The sequence below is a fragment of the Gallus gallus genome, chromosome 4, assembly GCF_016699485.2.
Source record: "Gallus gallus isolate bGalGal1 chromosome 4, bGalGal1.mat.broiler.GRCg7b, whole genome shotgun sequence".
NCBI lineage: Eukaryota > Metazoa > Chordata > Aves > Galliformes > Phasianidae > Gallus > Gallus gallus.
In genome coordinates this window covers 40,265,045-40,288,955 of record NC_052535.1, presented here as the reverse complement: position 1 = coordinate 40,288,955, position 23,911 = coordinate 40,265,045, and the positions used below count along the sequence as shown (strand labels likewise).

The following is a 23,911-nucleotide window of genomic DNA, read 5'->3' as shown; positions in this document are numbered from 1 at the left end:
CAGTGTAGTCACCACCATTAGCTGTGCATTTTTGCCAGCAGTGAACAAGAGCCTTCTTGCCATACTTATAAAAATATGCACTGACAGAGGTGACCACTGTTTTACAACTGTTAGGACGGTTTCGTTTCTGAAATGTACCACCCACTGCCTCACAGTGCTCACACCCACTGTCTGGTCCCCATAAATATTCAGCAAGAGTCAATGAATGTCAATGGGTGCCTTTTTTTCCGCATAGAGGAATTCAATGACACATCTTAGCTTCATACCCACTTCAGTGTCAGATGCTATTCTGTCAGACTGCTCCTCTGCTGCCATCTGTCACACAGCAACAAAATGTGGTAGAATATTGGTGGGAAGGTTGAGCCTCTACTGTCATACCACCAACCACCATCAGCCTCTGATGCCATGGATGAACGTAATAAAACAGAAGGCATTACTTTTAGAGCAGCCCTGGAATCCTGTTCACTGCAGCCATTTTCTATTGCTCAATATAATTGTGTGATTTACATAAACAATTTGGGCACCATCTTAATGGGCACTGGTTTCTACTTTTTCTTCACCCTACTATTGCTGGTGGGAGGCTATTCCAGATCTGCACTGTTATGCTTTTAATCCTTAGCCTAATTTTATTCATGGTCAATTTATAACACTTTTCTCCTGCCAGCTGTACTCTTTAGGTTAAGTGGTCCTTCTCCTTTCGTGACATATAATTCTTTTCCAAACATCGTTAGTTTTAGAAAGTGATTATTTCTTCTTAACCACTATTCATCTTCATAACCATTATTTTGCTGACTTAGAAAGGATGAGCACTTTGACTCTTATTTTTTATGAAATACAGTCTAGTGTTCTAATTATTTTACATCACCTGTTCAAGCTTGGTTTCCTCTCTGTTCCATGTGAATTGATTGTGTATTCCCTGTTCAGAGTGTTAAGTGTCTTCAAACAGGTTTCACAAATATTGAATGGAGAGCCACCAGAAGTCATTATGCAAAATAGCAATCTATCTTTGGAAACCAAGTGACAATTTCTAACGTTTGTGGATCTTTTTTGAAAGCATGTGGTATAATTCTAACTCTGCTAAACGTGGCTTTGTATAGGACTCTAAAAATTCGGTTTGGAGATAGGAGACTCGGCTCAGAATACACAGCCTTTAAGTTTGTCTTTGAAAGTTAGTGCCTGTGACCATTCTTTCAAAAAATAAACCAACCCTAACTTATCTGAAAAATTGCTATTAGGCAGAGGATAGTTTTAAATCAGTTAAAAGACTGTGAATGTAGTATTTCTCATTAAACGATGTATGAAGTTTTATCATCAGCTTTAGAAAGCTGTAATAGGGGAAGGCAGCCTAAGGTAGGATAAATTAAACAGTTGAGTAGAAATGTTAATTAAGCAGCTTCAAGGAAGAAGAGAAGAATTATTTCTTAATCCTCCACAGTCACCTGTGATATTTCATTGCTCTAATGCAAGCAGAGCACAGAAGCAAAGTTTTGTGGAAGAGCAAGTAAATATGATCATGTTGCTTACTGGCTAAAAAAAGTGCAGGTGGGTCAGAGTGGCTATTTTGGTAGCTCTCATTATCATCTTTAAAAACAGGAACATAGAAACATTCTTGTTGGAACACTTCACGGTTTATAGCTTCAGAGTAGTTTTTGGAGACTTATTACACAGTCACAAGATCTAAAGTCCAATGATGGTTCTGGAACAGCCAAATTCTGTCTTTAGACCTGAGGTAATTATTTATAATGCATGTTCTTAAAAGTCAATAGCTTTCTTCCCATTATTTGCAGGTAAACATGAACTTAAATCTCTTATAGTGGTAAAACTGAATCTCAGTATTTCAGATCATAGTAGACATTCCATTCTTCTGGATCATCATTTAAAGGTCAACTGGCAAATTTCCAAAGCTTCTGAATTACGAAGGCCTAGTCACAGCATGGAAGTGACTATAGCTGGAAATGGTCAAATGTTTTAGATTTAGTTTTCTGACCAGTATTCTGCCTTCCTAGAAAGTGAGAGTAAGAGCAGGAACGTGGAAATTTTTCCAAGGCTCAACTTCTGTATGGAGCCTCAATAATTAGAAAACTTAATGGGGAGATGATAGATATAGGACTGAGTATTCCACTCTCTCTCTGAACAATGCTGCTGTTGCCTTGCCTAAGATATTCTGTTTTGCATAGGTAAATATTGATTAGCTCAGAGAGAATGTGGAAGTGTGAGGTATAAAAATCTGTCCTAGTGGCTCAAGTTTCTGTAGAGTGAAGGAAGTCACTAGTTTGCAAGTTTTGTTACAGAAATTGTTTATGCCTTTTATCAACTGGTGAATAATTTTTTAATGACATTTTCTTAACCAGTCATTGCAGAGAAAAGGACTTGAGTGGCTGAGCCAATAAGCTGGAAATGCATTCTCATTTTAACTTTTCTCTGTCAAAGCAGTCTTTGATTATCCTGTATGCACTGGAATTGTTGCTGCAGGAAGGATGAAGAGTACATAGATAGAATAGGAGACTGATGATGATCTCAGCTTACATGATGTAGGTTTGATAACTCTTTGGCAAAAGATAGTATATCCTGTATCCTCTTGCAGCGTGAGCTATTAAATAAAAAACAATGTGAGGAGATCATCCATTTACATTTAGAAGTAAACTCAATATATACTCAATATATTGATCAAGAACTTGATCCTGCAGATATAGTCAGGATGCATAGTTAGCACTCTCTTTTCTTGAAGGATGCTGAATGTTTGAGTACTGACTATATGAAACTGATGCCACTTTAGGACTACATGTTTTTATAAATGAAAAAAATACATTGAGGTACCAAGGAACACCTCTGATATTGAAAAATGGGATTCCCAGGTTGTATGTTTTGGTAAGTGTGCTTCAAAATTTGTGATTTTAGGCTCAGATGACTTATCTTATCCATATCTGAATGGAAATCAGGTGAGAGTGGTTCTTAACCAGCACCAAGAGCAGAGTTAAAATCTGATTATATATTTTGAATGATGTTAACTGTCTCTGCAATATTAATTTTTGCTATTTTATTGTTCTTTTTAATATGCTAATAAAATTATACTAGCTAATGAAAATTTTAAACATAAATGTCAACAAATAATAAAAGAAAAATGTGAGTGATAGACAAGATTATGATCACTTCAAAAGCAGTGATTTAGACAAGTGAAAAGAGAAGTGATGATCCAAATGAAGAGTTAAAGAGAATGGAAGAGTAGGAAAGTATTATAAGAAGAGCAAAATACAGTACTGGGAATGGCAGTGAAGATGGTAAGCCTAACAGATCATTAGAAACAGGAAATGCCGATTTGTCAGAGACAAATTAGGTAATGAGAAATGATCAGCTTTGTGGCATTTCCAGATCTGAATATTTTACAAAATAGAAATGTGAAATTACTGATTATTTCCTTTTTTTTTTTTTTTTTAAATTTACAAACTGAAATAGTGCGGGGTTTATAAATTCTAGTTTGCATTTACAAAATTAAACAATTCTGAATATTTTTTATTGTCCTGAAAAATAGAACGTGGAAGATTCTTACTGGTGCTGAAGAAATCAGATTTTGTCTTCTTGTTTTATTTAAATATTTGTAAATTGTCTGGAATAGGGGAGCAAATATAAAAGCTATTATTTGGTTTTAATTAGTCCCACAGAGGTTAACATATCAATAAAATGGACTTTTTTTGGTAAATTAAGCAAGATAACAATCTCAAACACTGCACTTCTCATTCGTCATACAGTTTTATTTTTAGTGTCTTTATTGTCACAACTGAGTTCGCAACCAATTAACACCATCTGGAACAAAGCCTGTGCACAGCCCTGGAGAAGGCAGGACTCAGTCCTAGAGAGCAACAAGGGCAAACTGCACCAGCACTGGCTCCCCCTATTGCTTTACAGTCCTGCAGTATTACCCCACCTTGGCACGTTTGAACACTCCTGTGTGCAAACACATGCCCTCAGTTTCATAATAGCAGAGCAGAGATGCAGCCTTCACATATGGACTGAACTGTAAGACTAAGAGCTGTAATAGTTATGTTGTATGCCCAGATGAGCGTGATGCAGGACCCCAATGTGATCCAGAAACTTAGGCACTTCAAATGCAGGTAGGCGATTTTAATGAGCCTAAGAGTGCTCACTGGCTCTGTTTTATTTATCAGTGCAAGACAGACTCTTATGTTTCAAAGACTTGGTTAGATAGAGCCTTATAACTTATTCCAAAGTGGCAATAATTTCCAAAGATGTCCTGCTGTTTATATGTGTAAGTCTTCCATGACTTCTTGGAGTGAAATTGGAGCGAAATTATACCACATCCGAGGTGGTTCAGGGTTTGAATTAACATCTGGGAAAAATGTGTATGAAAGATCAGTTCCATAAGTGCTTCCTAGTGGCAACAGACAAATATGAAAATCCTTCTCTTAACGCTGAATATGACTATAGAGCCAAAAATATGTCAAGATACTCTATCTTAAAAACAGAGCAGAAGTAGAATATAGATTTGAACTTGTAAAGAATGAAATGAACAGATGTTCTGTCAACAAACTCATCACTGTACAACAAGATTTAAAACAAATGAAACCAATACGTTGATGATATTTTTACACAAGTTAGTTTTTCTTTAAGCTGTAGTTAGAGACTGTTCCTCTAAGCATTGTTTTGCTAAATACAAAGGTTATTAAAAAAAAAAAAAAAAGTAAAAACCATTTTGGGTGTAGTACTAAACTTTAAGTTTTATTTGGAAGCAGCAAGGCTCTTTTCTGCAGTTGTATTGCCTTCTATTGCTCCTTAGGTTAATTAGTTATTTTTATACTTAATGTATATGACATAATCGAACAAAGTGGTGGTCCAAATTTCTCCAAGGTCTATAGGAGTTAAAAGTACTGTGCAGGCCAAGAATTGTTGTTTCATCCCTTTCTACTGAATTTTCAGAATGTCAGTTCTGTCTACCCTTAGTAAGTCTTCCACAACACTCTGCAGCTTGGAAGAACTCATTTTAATCTACGCCATAAATCTGCTACTTTACATTATCAGTATGAATATGCAGAGGGCTAGATGCAGAATTTTAAGGAGGACCAGGATGATTCCACAGGGCTTTTTAACACGGTTGGTTCTTGTTTTTTTTTTTTTTTTTTTTTTCTAAAAAAGGAAGCTCTTTAGATTCTCACAGGTAACAGCCGCTTTAGAAGGAACACATAAGGGTTATTTACCTGCATACAAAAGATTCACTTGACATAACCCACATCTGATTGAACTCTGTGGGTTCAATCAACAACCTTGTGTTGACATTTTTCATAATTTTAAATCATCAGGATCTTTTGTTTTAGTTATTATCTTTGAACTTTAGAGTAGACTGGCCCTTGCATAATATTTGCCACTCTTTTTCATGGATGGACACAGCAGATAGGTGTATCACCCAGTCTGTCTCCAAAATGAGAATTTGCCAATGCTTTTAACAAAGAACAATCAACTTAGGCGCCTAATTAAGACAATGCAACAATTAATGAACAAACCAAATTAGGTGTCTCAGCTACGTATACACTGAATGGAAAAAGTAGACTCTTACGGTTTGTAACAGCTTATATGCTGAGGAATATACATAGAACTATCTGATGGAAAACGCACCAGGGCATCCACAGTCTTCTTAGCCCATATTCCAATGCACTGTTGAGAAATTTTACTCCTTCTTGAAGCTGCTTGACTCTACAGCCAAGAATTAAAAACGTGTAGGATTACTTTATCACCAGTAGGTGAAAGAAATCCATTCAGGTAAGAACAGGGTAAAGCTTTAAATTTACATTGATGAAAAACAGAGATATTTATTGAAAAGAGATGCTGCATACCCTGGTAAAGAAGCCAACATTATTCTTAAGATTTTTACATCTTTACAAGGTACACATTAAAAATCAGCTTTTTGAACTCAAAATAACATACACTGAACATCTATAAGCATTCAGTAAACAACTTTTTGATGGTTATAGCTATGGTAGTTAAGGAGGGGTTTATTACTGTGCAGATGTTCAGAGATCTCATAGTTAACTTCAATCAACAGTTTTTAGGACCTGTGTCTTTAATTTAGTTTGTTTTTTATAAGCTATTGTTTCAAATACTACTTACTTAAAGAAAACGATGCACTTCACTGTTGAAGTACATTCTGCAGTTTTGTATCTTGAACAGGATCTTTTTTAACTTTTAGGACGTGATATTTTTAAACACTTTCTCTAGAAATTTGGACGAGCAGAATTTATTATAATATTTAAATAAAGAATAAGTAGCTTCATAATATTTTTACTACAGTATATCTTCTGTTTTTATGTTTTTTCTTTGTATTATGGTGGTTCTTATCTGTTCTTTGTAGAATCCTTGTGTGAACAGTGTGAACAATCAGTATGTTGACAGCCATAAAAGTTTATCAAAATGAAAATCATTATAGAACAAAACCAAAAGCCTTGTAGAAAATATTCCCTTTGAAACAGTCAGAGATACAGGCTTTTACAGAAAACTCCCAGTTCCACAGAGAGTGCATAAAAGGTGGAGCTCTGCCAGAGCTCTTGCTGTATTTTTGTGCTGAAATTAAAGGATGCTGGAAATGGAAAGGGAGCACAAAAGAAAACTTGTTCCAGTGCACTGGTTGTATGAATATGCTTTAAAATAATGTTTTTCTTGACATTTCCATATCATTTTAACAGTCAGATTAGGTGATGTTGCCAAGAGGGCTGTCCTTTGAGTTTGAGTTGTCACTACATTTTTTTGTTTGTTTGTTTGTTTGTTTTTTACTTTTTTTTTCCTAAGTAATTAACTCACCTGTCCCTTTTATAGGAAGTAACTGTGCCTTTCATGCAAACCGTAAAATAGATCCAGACCCAAGAAAGCCTGTTATCTAGTTCAGTAGAGGGAGCACACCAACTAGAAAGATCAGCTGAAGGTTGCTGATGGTTTAAGTGAAGCTTAAGAGATTTCCTATCTGTGTAAGACCAGAGGAAGTTTGGCTGCATGTTAATTTTGCACTTTGATGAATTGGTGCTGTAATGTTTTCATGTTGTTAAGCTCATACTTAATTCCCTATCACATGCTTGCCACAGCAAAGCTGCTAGTGATTTTTACCTGTCGTTCATGACACAAATTTGTATGCTGTGCTTTACTTGCTACTAAACGCAGAGCAGCAGTAAGACTATCAGTGATACTCTGTCCTCTAGTAGATAAAGAAGTGTCAGTCAATCAAATGTTCATGAAGCTTCCATAAACTAGAGGTATCTATATAATAACAACAATGCAAAGCATGCACATATTGGAACGAAACCTTGTCTCAGTGACTGCTCTTAAGCGGGAGTGCCTCTCTGCCTCTGGTTTTTCTAACAACAGGCACACAAAAAAAAAAAAAAAGAAAGAAACACTACCAGAAGGCTTCCCTTCTCCTAGGCTGCACTTTGCTGAAACATTCAAGTAGCAGCTTAGCATAAAGCTCTGCAGGTTGGCCCATTTCCTCCCACGCTGCTGTCAGGCTGGCAGCATGCAGGGCTCCGCTTACTTCAGCACCGGGGGAGCAAGCCTCAGGTCAGAGTCTGACCCACAGCACTGCCCCAGCCCAGCTTCCATTGCCCCCCACCTGGCTCTGCTGCTTCTCTCAGGGAGAGTTGCTTCTGGGCTGTGGCTGTGGCAGAATTTCTGGGGGCTTATATTTATACAGCAAAATAGAGACAAAAAGATTTTCTGTCAGAAGCAGCTGTGGGATGCAGCAGCATGGCCCTTGCCTTGCTCTCCCATGCCTGGCAGCAAGGGCCACTTGGCAGCTCTGGAGGAACAGGCTGCAACTCTGGCCTCAGTGCTTGTGGGAAACCTCATGGAACCAAGAACGAGTGTGCAGAAATATCTTATGAAGAAACTTTCTAGTGAAGAGAGAAAGGTAAAAATTTATCATCAGTTCATGCCAGAGGATATTGTCATTAGAGTACTGTAGATATGGAAAACGATTTATTTCTCCCTTGGAAGAAATATAGGGATGGGCACATGTATCTGATCAGTGGTCATTGCGTTACAGCTAGATACTTTCTCGTAGAAAGCTTCATGGCTTTAGTTGCATGCGTTCTATCAGAATTTTACAGTATCCCCATATCATAGATTATATCTATATATCCAAAAATCGTAGTGTGTCTCTGGCACCTAAAATCTTAATTCACAAATTCAGTGCTATATTCTTGAAGGTTGGTGGTCCTTTGTGATCTTGCAAGATTACTTTTTTGTTTATTTCTGTTAAATGCAGAAAATACATTAATCCCCCTTTTATGTTAGTATTGAAAACACTAGCAAATTATAGAGTTTTTCACAGGACTAGCTATAGGTCATTTTAGTATAGTACATTTGAGCAATTTAGAAAAGTTTAAAGTGTGACATTACATCTAGTTTAGCTTTGGGTGACCAATTTCTCTTTTATGAACACAGTCCAAAAGTCAGCAGCTGTCATATTATTCAACAGGAAACTACAAGCAAATTGTGCCCATATTCCCACTTTTTTTTTCTTTTTTTTTTTTTTTTTCTTGGCAGGGAAAACCTAGAAGAGGGATGTGAACCAAAAGTAGATCTGAAAGGGAGTGTGAGAATTCTAGTGACGATCCTCTCCACAGCTAGGAACAGGGCAGGGAAGTGCATTGCTATGAGTCAAACCAAAAATATCTCAATGCTGACGGTTTTAAAATGAAAACTTTTTTTGCTGTTGCATTTCACAGACTAATTTTTTTTTTTTCAAATACTTATTCAATAGTTTCCATATTTACTGTTTGACAGTTAGTGCCTTACCTGGAAAAAAGCATCATAGAGAGCAGGACAAAAGGCAAACTATTAATTTGGAGTAGATCTCCCCCAGTGTCCTATTTGTGGTTCAAAAAAATGATGTAGTGAAGAACTTAACTCATTTTTTACCCCTTCCATCTTGCTTGTCATTCATTTCACAAAACAGAACAGAACAAAACAAACATCTGAAAGCATTAATGCATGCAGCTTCTCAAAGGAGCTAGAAAAATACGTATTTAGAATTTATTTTTTCTGAAGCACACAATTTTGTTCATGGGTAATGTCTGTCTTTCGCCTCTGAACTCCAATGAGATGGTATTGCCCAGTAGTTTAGGTGGCAACTCCCAAGTGAAGGTAACATGAACTACTGTATTACAAGGCCTATTTTAACCCATTTAAGCTTCCAAGGGCGAGGAAAAGTACAGTTAAGCTGTTATTTCTCATTATTAGTCTTAGATCAATGTTGGACTATTTTGGAAAGGTCAAAGAAAATAAGGGGAGTCATTTTTGAATGATGATATTATGAAAAATTTACATTTCAGTTTTATGAAAGTGTTGTGACCTTATTTTGCTCTCCTGTAACTCGAAAAGAATTTGGTGTTAAAAGTTCAAGCTTGTCATGCAGTTAATCCTTGATGAGAACAAGTGCATGTGGCATGTCTGAACAGATCTGATTCAGAAACAAAAGTTACCTTAGATCTAATTTGTTAACTCTTTCATCTTCAGCAATCCATCTGGAAGCAGGTCCAGATGATTGCATATGGCATCCATAACAGGTGTGAGCGTTTTCCTTCATCTTCACCAGGAATTCTGTTCTGTCTCGTTCTGAGTTTAAAATGAGAAGGGAAAGGAAATAATGTTGTCTTTCCTTTGTGTATTGTCATGTGCCAAATAATTTAGTCATATTTTACACATTTGATTTTCAAAGTATATTCTAATTATAACATACATTTCCCAGAGTACTTTTTGAGATACTTTCAAATAAGAACTAGAATTATACCAAATGAAAAGATTATTTTCTTCCTTCTCGAAGCATACCTAGACATATGACTTCCTCAAAACTGTGTCAACATAAGAATGTATGAGAAAATCCTGGAACAGGACTGTGGATCCACAGGAACCATATCTATTAGGACAGTTCTTTAAAAAGTGGTGTCGTCAGATTGCCAGTGACAGAGCTGGCTTTTGTTCCTGTGTGTGTTTTGGACATTGTACCTTGGGATTTTTGCTTACATACCATTCAAAAATCCCATCATGGCTGAACATGAAGAGAGTTTCTTTTTTATCTGTTCACACCTTAAAGAGCAGAGACAGAGATGTTATATCGAATCTGTTAATGGGTCCAAGCTACATTTTAATTTCTAAATTTAGAAAAAAATAATCTGACAGACTTTTAAGCAAGGAGAAAACCAACATACCTTTTTGCGTACACATTTTTCTCTTGGATGATGACTTATTCTCTTGCTAGATTTCATTCACTTCTCTCAAGTCTGTGAGATGGTGTGTGCCTATTCTCAATCTAATGGGTTCCCATAGAACCATGCTGGTGGGAGAGTAATTCTTTAGTCCACATTTGTTTCATAACATTTCTTTCCAAACCCATTGTCCCCAGCATAGTGCTGTCTTTCCTCATTGACTTTCCTGGGAGAAAAAAAGTGTCAGTTTGTGTGACTGAACTATGATGATCTTCCAACAGATAGGAGAAGAAGGAATCCAAAGCATGAGGAAACCATGGAGTGCTATTGCAAGTGTTTCCTATCAGTATTGTAATGAAGTCATTTGATATTATTCTTTACTGGCACAGTAGTCCAAAATTTTATTTAGAGTATATGGCAGAATAATAACTTTCGATACATGTTCCTAAAGTTAACCATGGCATAGATTTGTAACTTTCTTCAGGTTAAAAAAAAGGACACCAAGGTGATGAAACATACTGACCTAATTCATATCATGGAACAGTTTGACACAATAATTTCTTCATCAGGACTTTAAGAATATAAGCTTAGAATGAATGTTGTAGAGTACACTAACTACAGTACACTGTTTATAAACTATATTGAAATGTGTCTGCAAAGCAAAAAAATGTCTGCTGTTTCTTTTGCTGGTCAGCACTGTTCCCATTTATTTGTACGGGTTATTTTATGTGAATAAGAAATAAATAGTGCTGCAATATCAATAGTTATTCCTAAATGCTCAAGTGTGCAATAAATGTAACCATTCCTTTTAAATTTAAATTAGTTATTTGATAAAAATCAACAAAACTCAGTGGCAAAAGCTGACAAATCCATGCATAATGCTGTAAAGAGAATGATTTCTGAAATATTTACTGCATCTATAATATTTTTTACATGCTGGCAGAAAAAATACCAACTGAGTAGCCCATACGTGTATATTTTGTCTATTTTAATTTGCAGCGTTTTAATCCTCAGAGCAGCTCACTTTTTCTTCCAGTAGACTAAATAAGAAATCTATGATTACTTACAGAGTCCTTAACAATGGGAGACTCTATTAAGCATGCAGAGAAAACAAATGCAGCCCATGAATTTAATTCTAGTTTTCATTATCTTTTATTTGTGTATCACACCCTAAAGCTGTCGATTGTATTCTCATATTCATCTTTTCAGCAGTGTTTGGAAGCAGAGGGGAATTCACAGAACAACTCAGTTGTTACTTCATTTTATGTGAGAAGAAATCCCTATAATTTTAAAATGAGAAAGTCTTGGGTTACTAATATATTTTTAGAGCATTTTTCACTCTGGGAAGGTCCTTGTTCCTGACCGCCAATTAGTAGATTATTATTAAATACAGTAAATATTTTATGTGTGGCAAAATACCATTAAACTGAGAAATCTCAGTAACAACTGAACCTACTTCAGTGTAATGTCTCAAATAGCGTTAAGAAATATTCCTTGTTAGCATGGTGGTGTATTTGGCCTCTGTTCAACCTCTTGCAAACCATTAAGAATGCTTTTTTCCCCTCCTTTATATGGTCTCCTTCTTACATTATTTTTCCTGTTTACCCAAGAGATAGCTTGACATAGATGCAGCATCTGGCTTCTCTGAGGTCCTGCTTTTTGCGTTTTTAAGCTGGATTGACTGAAGCAAAGGGAAGCTGAATGACTTGCCTGAGGTTGGCTCAGTGGGGATTAGAACCAAGAATCCCCTTGCCCACAGCTGTTTGCTCTGAACAGTAAACCTCCCTGCTTTCACATTACCTCAGCAAACCAAAGGGGCATAGCTCGTATTTAGTTTATTTTATAACTTCTAATAGTTTTGATTTCTTGTTTGTTTGTTTATTGTTTTTTGTTTTTGTTTGGATTTTCTGAGGTAATTTTCCCTAGCGTAATTTCTTTTGGAGACAGAACATAAGTCCTCTTTTAAGGTTCTTATTTCAGCTAGCGTTTATCTCTTCAAGGAATATGACACATCACAACATTAACAAATCAGTTTTCTTTTATTATACCTTCATATACAGTTATGAAGAGTTTTGTCAGTGCTCAAATCTTACAAGGCATGGCCAAATAGATGTCGGGAAAAAAAAGAACACCTAAGAAATACGATTTTCCATAACCTAAATGACACTTTATGGTAAATATGACCATGTGCATATACATGCACACATGAACACATCTAAATACATACATTTATGTAAGCATATACCTTTGCTCACCTGCAATCCTACAGCATACTGCTTCTGAAACTTAGTTTTAGGTATTAAGCAATGATTATGCTGGATGTATAAAGAATAGACTCCAATATAAAACTGGCTTCCCCAATACCAAGACACAAGGCTTATGGCCAATGAAATGGTCCCTAGGACTTTGAGGTTTGCTTGTGATGACACAAGGAGTTACAGGGTTTCCAGCAATTCCCTATAGCAGTCTTCCCCCTTGCTAAGAAAATCCCCAGTGCTGAGAGTGTACTTATAAAAATGTGTGGTTTGTACATGCTATATTAGAATCTAGAGCCAAAGCTGTGGTACAGAGCATTTTTCACAGATCTTTCAAGCCATATTTTTTCCAGTGATTTTATAGTCACAGTTGTTTTTCCGATTCTGAATGCATAATTAAAGTGCAGTTTTCAGATCTGGTGGTGGAAGACACACTGGCCTTGAGGGATTAGTAATTACGAAGAGATTCCTAATCTATTATACATGATAGTAGGAAGAGGTAAAAATGAGGAGCAAAAGCTGACCGACACCAACCTAAAGTCAAAGGGAACAGGGAGGTGCACAAGGTCAGATCGTGCTGTGTAAGAGTTCCTTGCCATCTCAAACAAAAATACATTAGTGGTATATGGAATAAAATAAGGCATTTTCTAATTTTCTTCTTTCCTTTTTTTTGCCATAAACCTAGAAGAGCTTCTCTGCTGAGAAGACTTGTACTCCTGGGTGGAGGATAAAAACTGTGCATCATATTACATGTTAGTCATATTTTTTGTATGCATCAATCTGTAAGTGGGCCACGCGGCCCAAAAAGAGGGGGAAATTTGTGTTCTCTTGATAGCATAAGGAGAACAAAGCTGTATTTGCGTTAATTTTGGAAGTGGACCTCTCAGCAACCCTGAACAGTGCCTATTCCTGGGTACCATCACATTGTGAAATCTAGAAGTGCCTTCCAGCACGTTGGGCCTGATATGTTGCCTAGCTGTATCTTGTTCCCATATGACAGACCAACAGGCAAACTTTTTGCCCTGGGAGCATGTTTTACATGAAAATGATGCCAAGTTCATGGGCTCGGTGGAAACTGAAGCATCCTTTCAAAGTTCCTTTTATTTGAATTGTAAGGATTGTAGACCCTAGAAGCGTATCACTCACGCTGCAGCCAGTCAGGCAATCCCTCATGCAGTTTCTGAGGCTTGTTTGATATATTCCCAATGATTTTCTAGGTCAATAGGAAATTTCTTAACTGAAGAAAGGAAACAGTGTAGGAACATGTCTAATTGGTAAATAATTTAGTAAATTAGCATCATTCTGACCAATTCAAGTCTACTCCAGCTTGTGAGGCTTAAGGGAGACCAGATGGAGGGTAGTGAATTGGAAGTTATCCAAAATTGCTTTTGAGTTAATTGATATAGTGGAGGGGAGATCTCTGGAGAAGTATATATCCCCAGGTAGTTGATTGCTTTGGAATTCCAACAGAGAAGAAATGTGTCAAAAATGAGAAGGGAAACATAAGTTACAGTGTGGTTATATCCAAGACTTGGACCAGTGAATTTCTAGGCAAGCATGCATGAAAAAATATTGAATAATTGTTCTAAAGAAGGAACCAGTACTTGTGTTAGAACTGAAGTGAATTGAGGAAATAGCTTATTTACCTTCTGTATGTCATGTATTTACACGTTATATCTGCGGTATGTTAGTGTATAGAAGAAGTAGAATATTCCTTTTTAACTTGAACCTGTGAATTTTCATCAAAATGGCACTGGTGTAGCTGCTAACCATACATTGTTACATTCTGCTAAATGAGAGTGTCCATGTACTAAATTGGAACTCTCACCGGAGGTTGTTTAAAATCTATATAAAATAGATCAAATGAAACTGGAAAAGTAATTGATAGCTACAGTGAAACTGAAAGTGAATATAAAACTTAAAATCACAGTGAATCAGGGCTTACATGATGAACATTCACTCCTCTCTGAGGCTTTCTAATTGAGTGCCTTCAGTCAGCACACTTGATGAGCAAGGAATCCACTTCAGCCATGTATTTGACATCATGATGTCAAATACTGTGTCTTAACAGACACAGAACATCTTCAGTGACTTACCTTAGTTTTGTTTTTACTTTTCCTCTGTTCCTTTGCCTTTTTCCTCATTTCTTCCATATCTTTCAATTTCTTTACCTCCGCTTCACCCTTTCTTGTTCTCTTTCATTTTCTTCCCCCTTTCTCTTTCTTCCTCCATTTTTTTTCTCCTTTTACTTTCTTTTCCCAGGCCTCTTCCTGTTTCTCTTCCTCTTTTTCTCTCTTTCTCTCTCATTTTCTTGTTACTCATTTATTCTTTCCTATTTTTTTTCTGTTCTTCTTTCATTTTTATGCATTTTTTCCCTTTTTTTTCCTTCTCCAAGTTATATTATACTTGATTATATTTATCTAGTTCTTAATGAGATGAATCTTTCAAAAATTCTATTGATTTTATTTTGGAACTGTTTCAGCTAGCAGACTTACCATTTTCCATGCTTTTATTTCACATGATCTCTTTCAATCTTTTTGCTGTACATACCATTAAAAGAGCAGTCTATGTGACCTTTTTCTTTGGGGTTAATAAAGAATGCAGTTTCATAAGCTTGATTCAATTTCCTTTGTGTGAGCATGCTGAATAAGTGACCATTATAGTATTCGTCTGGTTTTCCATGCTACAGTGTGCAGTTACCAACCTTTTATATGAATGACCACATCTGGTGTGCATTTGGCCACATAAGGTGAGACAAAAGCAAAATAGATTTTCCTTAGCATTAAATCAAATTTCCACACAATGTACTCTCTAATGTGGATCTCAAATGTATCAGGTCATATATTATTTAGCTGCATTGCATTTTGTGCTTTTTTTAATTCCGTCCCACGTATCCAATTTTAATAAATGCATGAGTAGATGCAATATTTGAGCATTATATCTTAGAAATTCAACACTTTCAACAGATTCTTCAGACTTCAAAGAATTTAATATTAGTATCGTAAAAGGTCTTTTGAAGAATAATACTAGAACATAAGAAAAATGACTGCTTGAGTGTGCCCCATCATTTTGAAAGTGTTTTATTGCTTTAATTTCCTGTCTTACTAAAGTAACAAGCAGAATAATAGAAGATATACTGTAAGAGAGTTTGCAATTTATTAGAAGGTTTGAACTGGTTGAAGACTTTATGTGATGTGAAAAAGAAAACCTCTGTTTAGCTGAAAAATGGAGACAAGCTACAACATTAATGTTGCAGCAGCTTTAAATGGAGTACTGTCTTTGACTACTAAGTTGTCTCCACAAGCCCAGTATGTTTGAATGGGGTAAATCTGTAAGTATAGGGCTCATTTGGTGCTTGTTGCCTGTAGATAAGCTCCTGAAAATCTCATGTCATTTCATCCATGATGTGTACGTAAGTTGTTATTGCTATTTGGATTTCATAGAACATTGCAGCTGCATTGATCCATAATGAGAATTTTCATTTATATATCATAGTTCTACTATATGATGAAATTTAATTCAATCTGGTATAGACAAAGGTTAAACTATGCTAGGTTTTCAAAGTAACTTTTACCTGTCTTAATGTTTTTAACTAAAATGTTGGGAATTCATCCCACAAAGGAAATGGTGAAAATACAGTTATCCGTTTTGAAAGTGTAGAAATGAAAGATGAGAAAGTAACTAACCTATAAAAATATGATGTAAGATTACTTCATAAGTGAAGTACTTATTTCCCTAGAAGGAGCAGTAGACTATCCAGTTGCTTCTTACAGTGTGTGTAGCCAGATACTCAGGCATCAATCTGTATGTTTATGATGGAAGTTATATGTTTATCAGTGCAGAGCAAGATGTGCAAGAATCACAAGGGCTTCTTAATCCCACCAGTGTTCTGCTACTGAAGGATTACTAAACAGCTGGTTGCAACAGATTGCTTGGTATTTTCAGAAAACAAAATAAAGTATGTAATAATGCGTGTCCAATCCCTTTGAAACAACAGAAAGAACACTCTAGGATGAGATTTTGTTGATAATTCTGTTTTAATGGATTGCAGGTTGTGTGAATTTGAGCGTCTCTTGTATTTGAGAGTTATTGAACAATACCGTTCTGCTTTTCAGCTGAGACACTCCTTGTGATGTTGTGAGGAGGGCCGATAGTGTAAATTCATATAGTGGAAATCTAACTGTAAAAGCTCATATGTTTAACTAACATATTGGACTCCTAGAGGCTCAAGTACAAGCAAAAGCCCAAATATTACTGGTGTCCTCAGTTATCTGAGTAAGTCTTTCAAAGAATAATGATTTGCAAGCCTTATTGCTAACTGAAGCGCAAAAGATTTCCTCTGGGCTTGCCACAGACAATCCTCAGGCACATTAGAGGAGTCAACTAGAGTTAGTTCAAAGTGAATTGCTCCATTTTATTCACAGTGACTTTAGCCTCTCAGTCAATATGCCATAATGGCATATTGTCAGTGATTTTTTATTTTTAAATGACAAGTTTGGTCACTTTATTTTAAGGTATATTTTAGAGTGTTTACGAGATTTGTAGATTCAACAGCTCTTCAAAGAGACTCTCTGTCTTGCTTTGCTACACTGAATTTTTGTATTGCTGTTATTTCATTACCTTGAGGCAGTTCTTAGTTAAAATACATGGAGATGCTTTACATCTGAATGAGTTCTTAGTATGATATATAACCAATTATGCAGCTATAACGAGTTCAAATTTTAAAAACCAAATAAGAAATGTTGCACTAAGGATTACTAAAGACTAGCATTACCCTCTCTTCACTTCTTTGCAAATAGGAAACAGGTATGTAACAGTAGTCTGCACAAATATTACTGTCATTAAGTTAAAAAATTCAGCTATTTGATTACTTTAATACTTTAGCTAATTAACTCTGAAACCTTGGAGGGTTTTATGCATTCTCTAAAGTCAGTGTCAATTTCCTATATACTCAGATCACTTCCTAAAAGCTAAGTTGTTCAGGATATCAAATAATAATCAATGAACAAAAACTACTGTTCTGTTCCCTGTCAGATTTTTTTTCCTCAGCACACCTGAGAGACGCTTGTGCTATTTTTATTTCTTACAGTGTAACTGATTAATGTACACTGAATCTTCCAGGGAATCTGCTGCTTTTTTCTCAATTTTTCAAGAGTTTTAAGAACCTTCTTCTAGGCACATGGAACTAGATGCAGAATCTTTCCCATTCCTGGACCTGAATGAGTTTTGTAAATAGTAAAGGAAGAGGCTTCTGTAGTAAAATCACTTCTGTATGTTTTGTTAATACAGGTTGTAGAACTACTGATGATGATGATCTTTCCCATTAGACTTTCCTGTATTTATGTCTCTCGTCCAATAACCACAGGGATCATTGAGGTGTATTTTATCTTCATTTCAGCCCTCTTGATATCATTTCAGCCCAAAGGGGAAATCAAATGAGATATAGAAGATGCTAACTCACACAACTCTCAGGTCATTAACAACTAATTAGAAACAGCTTAGAGATCTCAATCATCCTTTAGGTAAAATGTGAGAGGGGGATCAGAGAACATTTAACATCTTCACTTCCCTTTATTTTTTCTAGACAGTGGCCAAGCATATGATAGTTTTGACTTACATTCTCTTCCTGTTTATCTGTTTTGATTTTTTTCTTTTTTTTTTCTTTCTTTTTTGTTTGTTTGTTTGTTTGTTTGTTTGTTTGCAAAAAGAGTATATATTTGGGGGCAACATAATAGGTGAAGTGCCAGAACATACTGAGATGGTAAAAGAATTATTCTAAACTTTAGATTGAGGTCATTCCAATATGATTTGGTTTAATGTTATTTAAATTTGAAGATTTAGTGAGTGCATTTATAAAGTTACCTACAGTCCTATCTCATCTTGCATTTTTACATATGTGAAAATGAAAGCCAATAGTGAACTCTATAAAGTTAGTACATCTTAGGATAATCTCAGCTGTTACAGCTAATGGTTGTAAAGTGAGATACCGTTTCCTGGAGGATGGATGGTTTTGCAACAGTATAGCTAGCATAGATCTACAGTGTGCATATTTTGCCTCCCAGATGTGCCAGGGTTTTAGATCTCTCCACACTCATCAGAAGCTCTGCTAACATGTTACATGTCCAGTAGAATTAGAGGGACTATGTTATCCTTTCACATAAACTCTGTCTACCGTTGAAAGGTTGTGGGAAGCAAGAGGCACTTGCCTGCTTATACTCCCCAAACCACAGAGCTCCTTGTACTTAGGATTACTATGAGGAAAACTACTGACTCCAAATGCCAATCACTGGCAAAAGGTGCAAACCTGATAGATTGATCTATAAAAAAAAAAACACAACTGCCAATACAACTAGCAATAAACTTCTATTTCGGACAGAGTTGTCCTTTTTTAGAGCAGCATTGCTTTCAGTCATAAATGTGTTCACCTAGTTCTGCTTCCTTTAGGGACCCGTGAAATAGAATTAGTCCTCTGTGGTGAGGCACCGACTGGTATTCCAGCTAGCCAGTGCCAGCATGCTAGGGAGCCACTGAGTAGTTCCAGATGTGTTCCGTCAATAGATTTGGAACTCTTTTGTATGAGGACTGTTGATACTACTGGGATAAAAAGCATAACAGATTTAGAAAACCAAATCATTTTTCTTATATCTTCTCATATACATAGGTAAATTTTATTTCAATTTTCATGGCTCAGTTTCTTCTGTTGACCTACAATAATTTCTGGAGCATCCCTTGCCTTTTTTTCTTAATTACCTTCATTCAGTACTTGTCTTGCTTCTGTGACTTGTCTTTCAACTACAGAAGATGTCTTTTATAAAATCATGGAATTTTTCACTTACTCTCCACCACAAGTGGTATTTGACTTCATACATCATCATTTCTCTTATTACAAATTTTCTATATCTCCAGAAATTCTTTCCTTTCTGCACCATTATGAAACAGCTGGTTTCCTTCCTAAGATTCTTTTTTAGCGGGCTTATTGTTTCATTGTTAGGGAACAGTTGCAAATGTTAATAGTTCCCTTATATATTTAGCTTGAAGAATACATGTTGCAATGTATTCTTGCAGCAGTTGCAACTGTCAGCAGTTGATCCATACCAAGAGAGAGCTTCAGTCTTACATGCTTTCACGGTCTGTGTGCAGACTGGTAGCCTGAATCATCCTAAGTTTTTTTTAATGCATTTGTTGTTAAGAATTAATCGGTTCTCATATTGAGGTGTATGTCATCCAGTATTCTCTCTTCAGCAATAAAACAATCTAGAGAAAGATACATTACTTTGTTTGCATAATAAAAACAAAAGTTTTTCAATTCTTAGAGGTTATTTTCAATATATTTTGCATTTGTTAATGTATTTTGAGGGATTTTCTCGTACACCCTTATTGTGACTTATGGAAATATATAGAAGATCTGATAGGTCAAGCCTTATTATCTTAAGGTTGTCTATAAAATAACAGTGTGCAAATATAATTTGAATTAATAAAAATTTTTAATTGAAAAAAAAAAATTGCTTTTATAGCTCCTTGCCAGTACTTTCAGGTAGCAATAACAGTGTCAATGTTTTTGTTTTTGTTTTTGACAGTCAAGGTAGTAATCATGCAGTCAAGAAGTGAATGTAATTAAAAATTTAACATGGATGATTTGGGGATTATGAAAAAGTGCATCATTCACAGTTCTGAAAGAGCAGGAACATTCATGGGGATTTGTAATACATCCATTGAACTGTATGTCATACAACATGTTTGGAAAACATGAAAACTATTTCAGCCACATTTTCCATTGTCTGACTTGATGTTGGGCCCTCATACCCAAAGTAATAAAGAGTGCATTTCTGGCCAGCACCATGCTTATGAACATGTATTGTTTTAGGAATGGCTTTAAGCTTCCTAATTTAAATGTTACATGGAACCAAATACAACATAGCTGTGTTCTTGTTTCCTCAATCAGTTCACCATGGGAAAATACGAAGAAACGTTTTGCAGCAACTGTGGGAATACAACACAGATGTGCCCAGGTGGACTCTGCAAAAAGCCAGCACAGTCCAGCACAGAGCACCACTTTGACCATGTGATCTTAGCTATACCATAGTTAGCTGCACAAAGAGGACTGGTATATTTGCATAAATTTGCATAGCTCTCACCCATTCCACAAATTGAATTGTCTAAAAACTTAAAAAAATAACCAACAAGTAGTTGATAAGAGAGAATTGCTCTCACCTAATTTTAAGAAGGACAAAGAAAATGAGAATGGAGTTAACCTGGGAATCCCTAAGCAGTAAGGAAGAGCTCTTCAAGAATACATGGGCATCAAACTGAGGATGTGATAAAATTTGGCATAGCTTTAATTGGGATAGTCTTTGCCAACATAAGCTTTTTTTTTTTTTTTTTCCCTCCCTTCCAAGAGAAGTGTTTTGTTTTGTTTGTTTTTTAATAAGGCAAATGTGATAGATATGATCTGTAGGGACTTCAGCACAACACTTGATGTATTACCTCATTGGAAACTGTTAGGAAAGATGGAGACGATGGGGATCAGTACAAAACCAACACAGTGGTAAAGAGCTGGCTAACAAAACTCATTTGTGCTGCAAAGCAGAGCTATGAGCTTTCAGGGAAATTACTCTTTATATTTTTTAGGATTAATGACACTGTATGGATAGTTATTCTTCAGACTAATATGTCCTTCCTGTATAGTTCATAACTAGGTATTACATTATATTACTAATATTTTTTGTTATTCCATCATGTTAGCATAATGCTTCTTATGTGTAGGTTTCCATTGTTCCCAGCGCTCTAGGTCACTTTGATGCTATTATGCCTTTTTCTTTTGTGAGTGAGAGAACTTGTGTAGAAATATATGATTTAATTTTCTCACACACACACAAAAAAATCTTGTTTTCATTACTTTTTTTTGTTTGTTTGTTTTCTATGTTTGCTTGTTTGTTTTGGTAACCTTATTTTAGTATGAAGTCCTCTATGTGATGGCCTGAGCATCCAAGAGCTATTTTGGACTCACATCAAATTAGGTGTCTCTTTCCTCCTCTACCTTCCTTTGTCCATCTCCCTGCACAGACCAGTAGCTAAGCTCTACACAGTTGCAAAGAGGTCAGGATCAGTAGGAATGAGTAATTAGGAAACAGGGAGTCTGGAGTTTTCAGAACTTGGTAAATAATGATACATTTATGATAGCTACTGCAGGCTTAACTCATACTGATGGGATTGGATTCAAAACCAACGACAGCCATGCTGTCTGGGAAAGGCACTAGGCTGTAGGAGCAACATGGCTGTTTTCTCTCCCTCTTCTCATGAGTACACTGCTAAACATCTTTGTTACTGTGTTGCTGAACAGCAAATAATTTGTTATTGCTGTACTGTAGAGAGGGAGCATGAGGTAGGAGTTCTCTCAGACAACGATTAGGAGACAAAATTGAAGGAATGTTGGGTTCCTTAAAGACTTTTTTTTTTTTCCTCTGTTTTCTATACAGTGTCACAAATTTGATAACAGAAAAAATCATACCCCTTAATGATTTGGGAAAACTGGTTTCTGAGCTGAGGCCAAAATATGGGGTCATCATAACGGGGTGAGTACTTTAGTTGTTGGTCAGTTGGGTTAGATAAGGAGTTATGAGAAGTATGAAGCGCTAGTAAGCACTTGAATGAAAGAGGTGATAAATATCCTGTTGAGAGAAGTAATTCATGCCTCTAATGTAAGGAGAAGATTCTGGACTGCAAACATTTTCTGCTGTATGTGCATACAGCTAAAGCTGCCAGCAAGATTTTAGAGATGTGTGGCTGTTGCCTTCCTGATGTATTACTCCTTAAGTGTTTCAAGAGACTTTACAAGCATAACTTAGACATGAATTTTACAGATCTGCTATTAAGAGCCTAACAATGTCACACAGGTTCTTTATCTCAGGGCCCTTTTGTCATTTAGAAGTTTTTTTATGCTATGTTTATGCTGATTTATTCAAGTTTTTTTCTAGTGCCTATAAGTAGCTGCCCAAAATCGCTAGTTGGTCTTCATGTCATATATGAAGTATCCAAATTTATTGAGTTACCTTTTTTTTTTTTTTTTTTTTTCCCTGCTGTCTGTCATACTGTCATACTTAATTTCAAAAAATGCACCTTGTAGGGACCTATCTTTCCTACAATCAGCTGCTCTCTGTCATACATCGTAGCCCATAAGTGTTGTGATCTGAGGTTTTAAGACGTGGGGATTTTGGCTTGGATACAAATGAACTTTTTGCCTAGAGAATTACAAAAACTAGAGTTTTCCTAAATACCTTTGGGGTCAAACTATGCTATAATACTGTCCAAAGACATTATAGCAGGGAAAATTAGACAGTGTAAACAGAAAACCTTAAAATATCCATTGGCAAGTGAAATAAAGATTAGGTTAATCTCCATGCTAATAAAATACTGTCACATCACAATGACTTGACAATTAGATTTGCTGAAAAACTAACATTTTTAAAAGGTAAGATCAATAGATTAGATTGTAGATATAGAAGAGCTGTAGGAACAGTTCTGTTTATCTACAAATCTGTCAAAGTGGGTCATTACTTCTGACTCCATTCTGAATTTTCTTTTGTATGTTTCACATAATAATTTATGTTAAGATTAGCTATTACCTTAGAAAGTGTGGATTTCCATTACTGAGCAACTACTTCATGCTATTTGTTAAGATATAATTTTTGCATATCTAAAGTGGGTGCTGTATTCTATTTTTGTCTTACCATATTTATTCCTTGAGTACTTGTTGGTATTTTTTCCTGCTTTTGATACCTGCTTCATTGCTATTGACAAGATTTCAAATAGACCTGTGCTTCTGTCTCTGGTATTTTGTTTGTTGAAATAATTCAAGAAAAAACTACATTGACATTTTTAGTGTAATATCAAGGAATTGGTAACTTTTTTAGAGCAGAGAAAGGAAACTATATCTGTATACATATGTAGCTATATGTAAGTATTCCTGAAAATTTTCTTTCTTATCATGATTGTTTTAGCTAGACTGAAGTTCTTTTATTTCTAGGCTAGGTTTCTTCTTACAGCAGGGATGATTTTTGGCTGCTCATTGGAAAATGTCACAGAACGGAAAGATATCATTACAACTTACAGGCACAGCAAATGCAACAGCCACTATGTTGAAGTCTGGAAGACTGCCTGTGGCACAGCAACTACCCTGTGTTAAAAGCTGTTCCAGGAGGCCTAGAACACCATGGCCAAATCATAAACCACAAGGAAACAATACAAACAGTTAATCAGCTGGCCTCCAGAGGATTTTTCTACTTTCCTCTCCCAGACTTTTTTCAGATTTGACTTTCCTAATCTAACTACACAGAGGATGAATCTGCTTGGATTTATACTTATTTCAAACTTCTGAACTCAGCATCATCCAATATTTTTCCCTGCCCTTTTCAAACTGACTTAATGGAGATTGCACCTTCTTTCCTCTTCCTCCTT

The 23,911-nt window shown here is 35.9% G+C and overlaps 1 protein-coding gene across 5 annotated transcripts in view; it reads left to right on the top strand.

Annotated features, from left to right (window-relative positions):
• TENM3 (teneurin transmembrane protein 3) overlaps positions 1-23,911 on the top strand; it is a 1,287,844-nt gene that overhangs the window by 625,933 nt on the left and 638,000 nt on the right. The window lies entirely within an intron of this gene.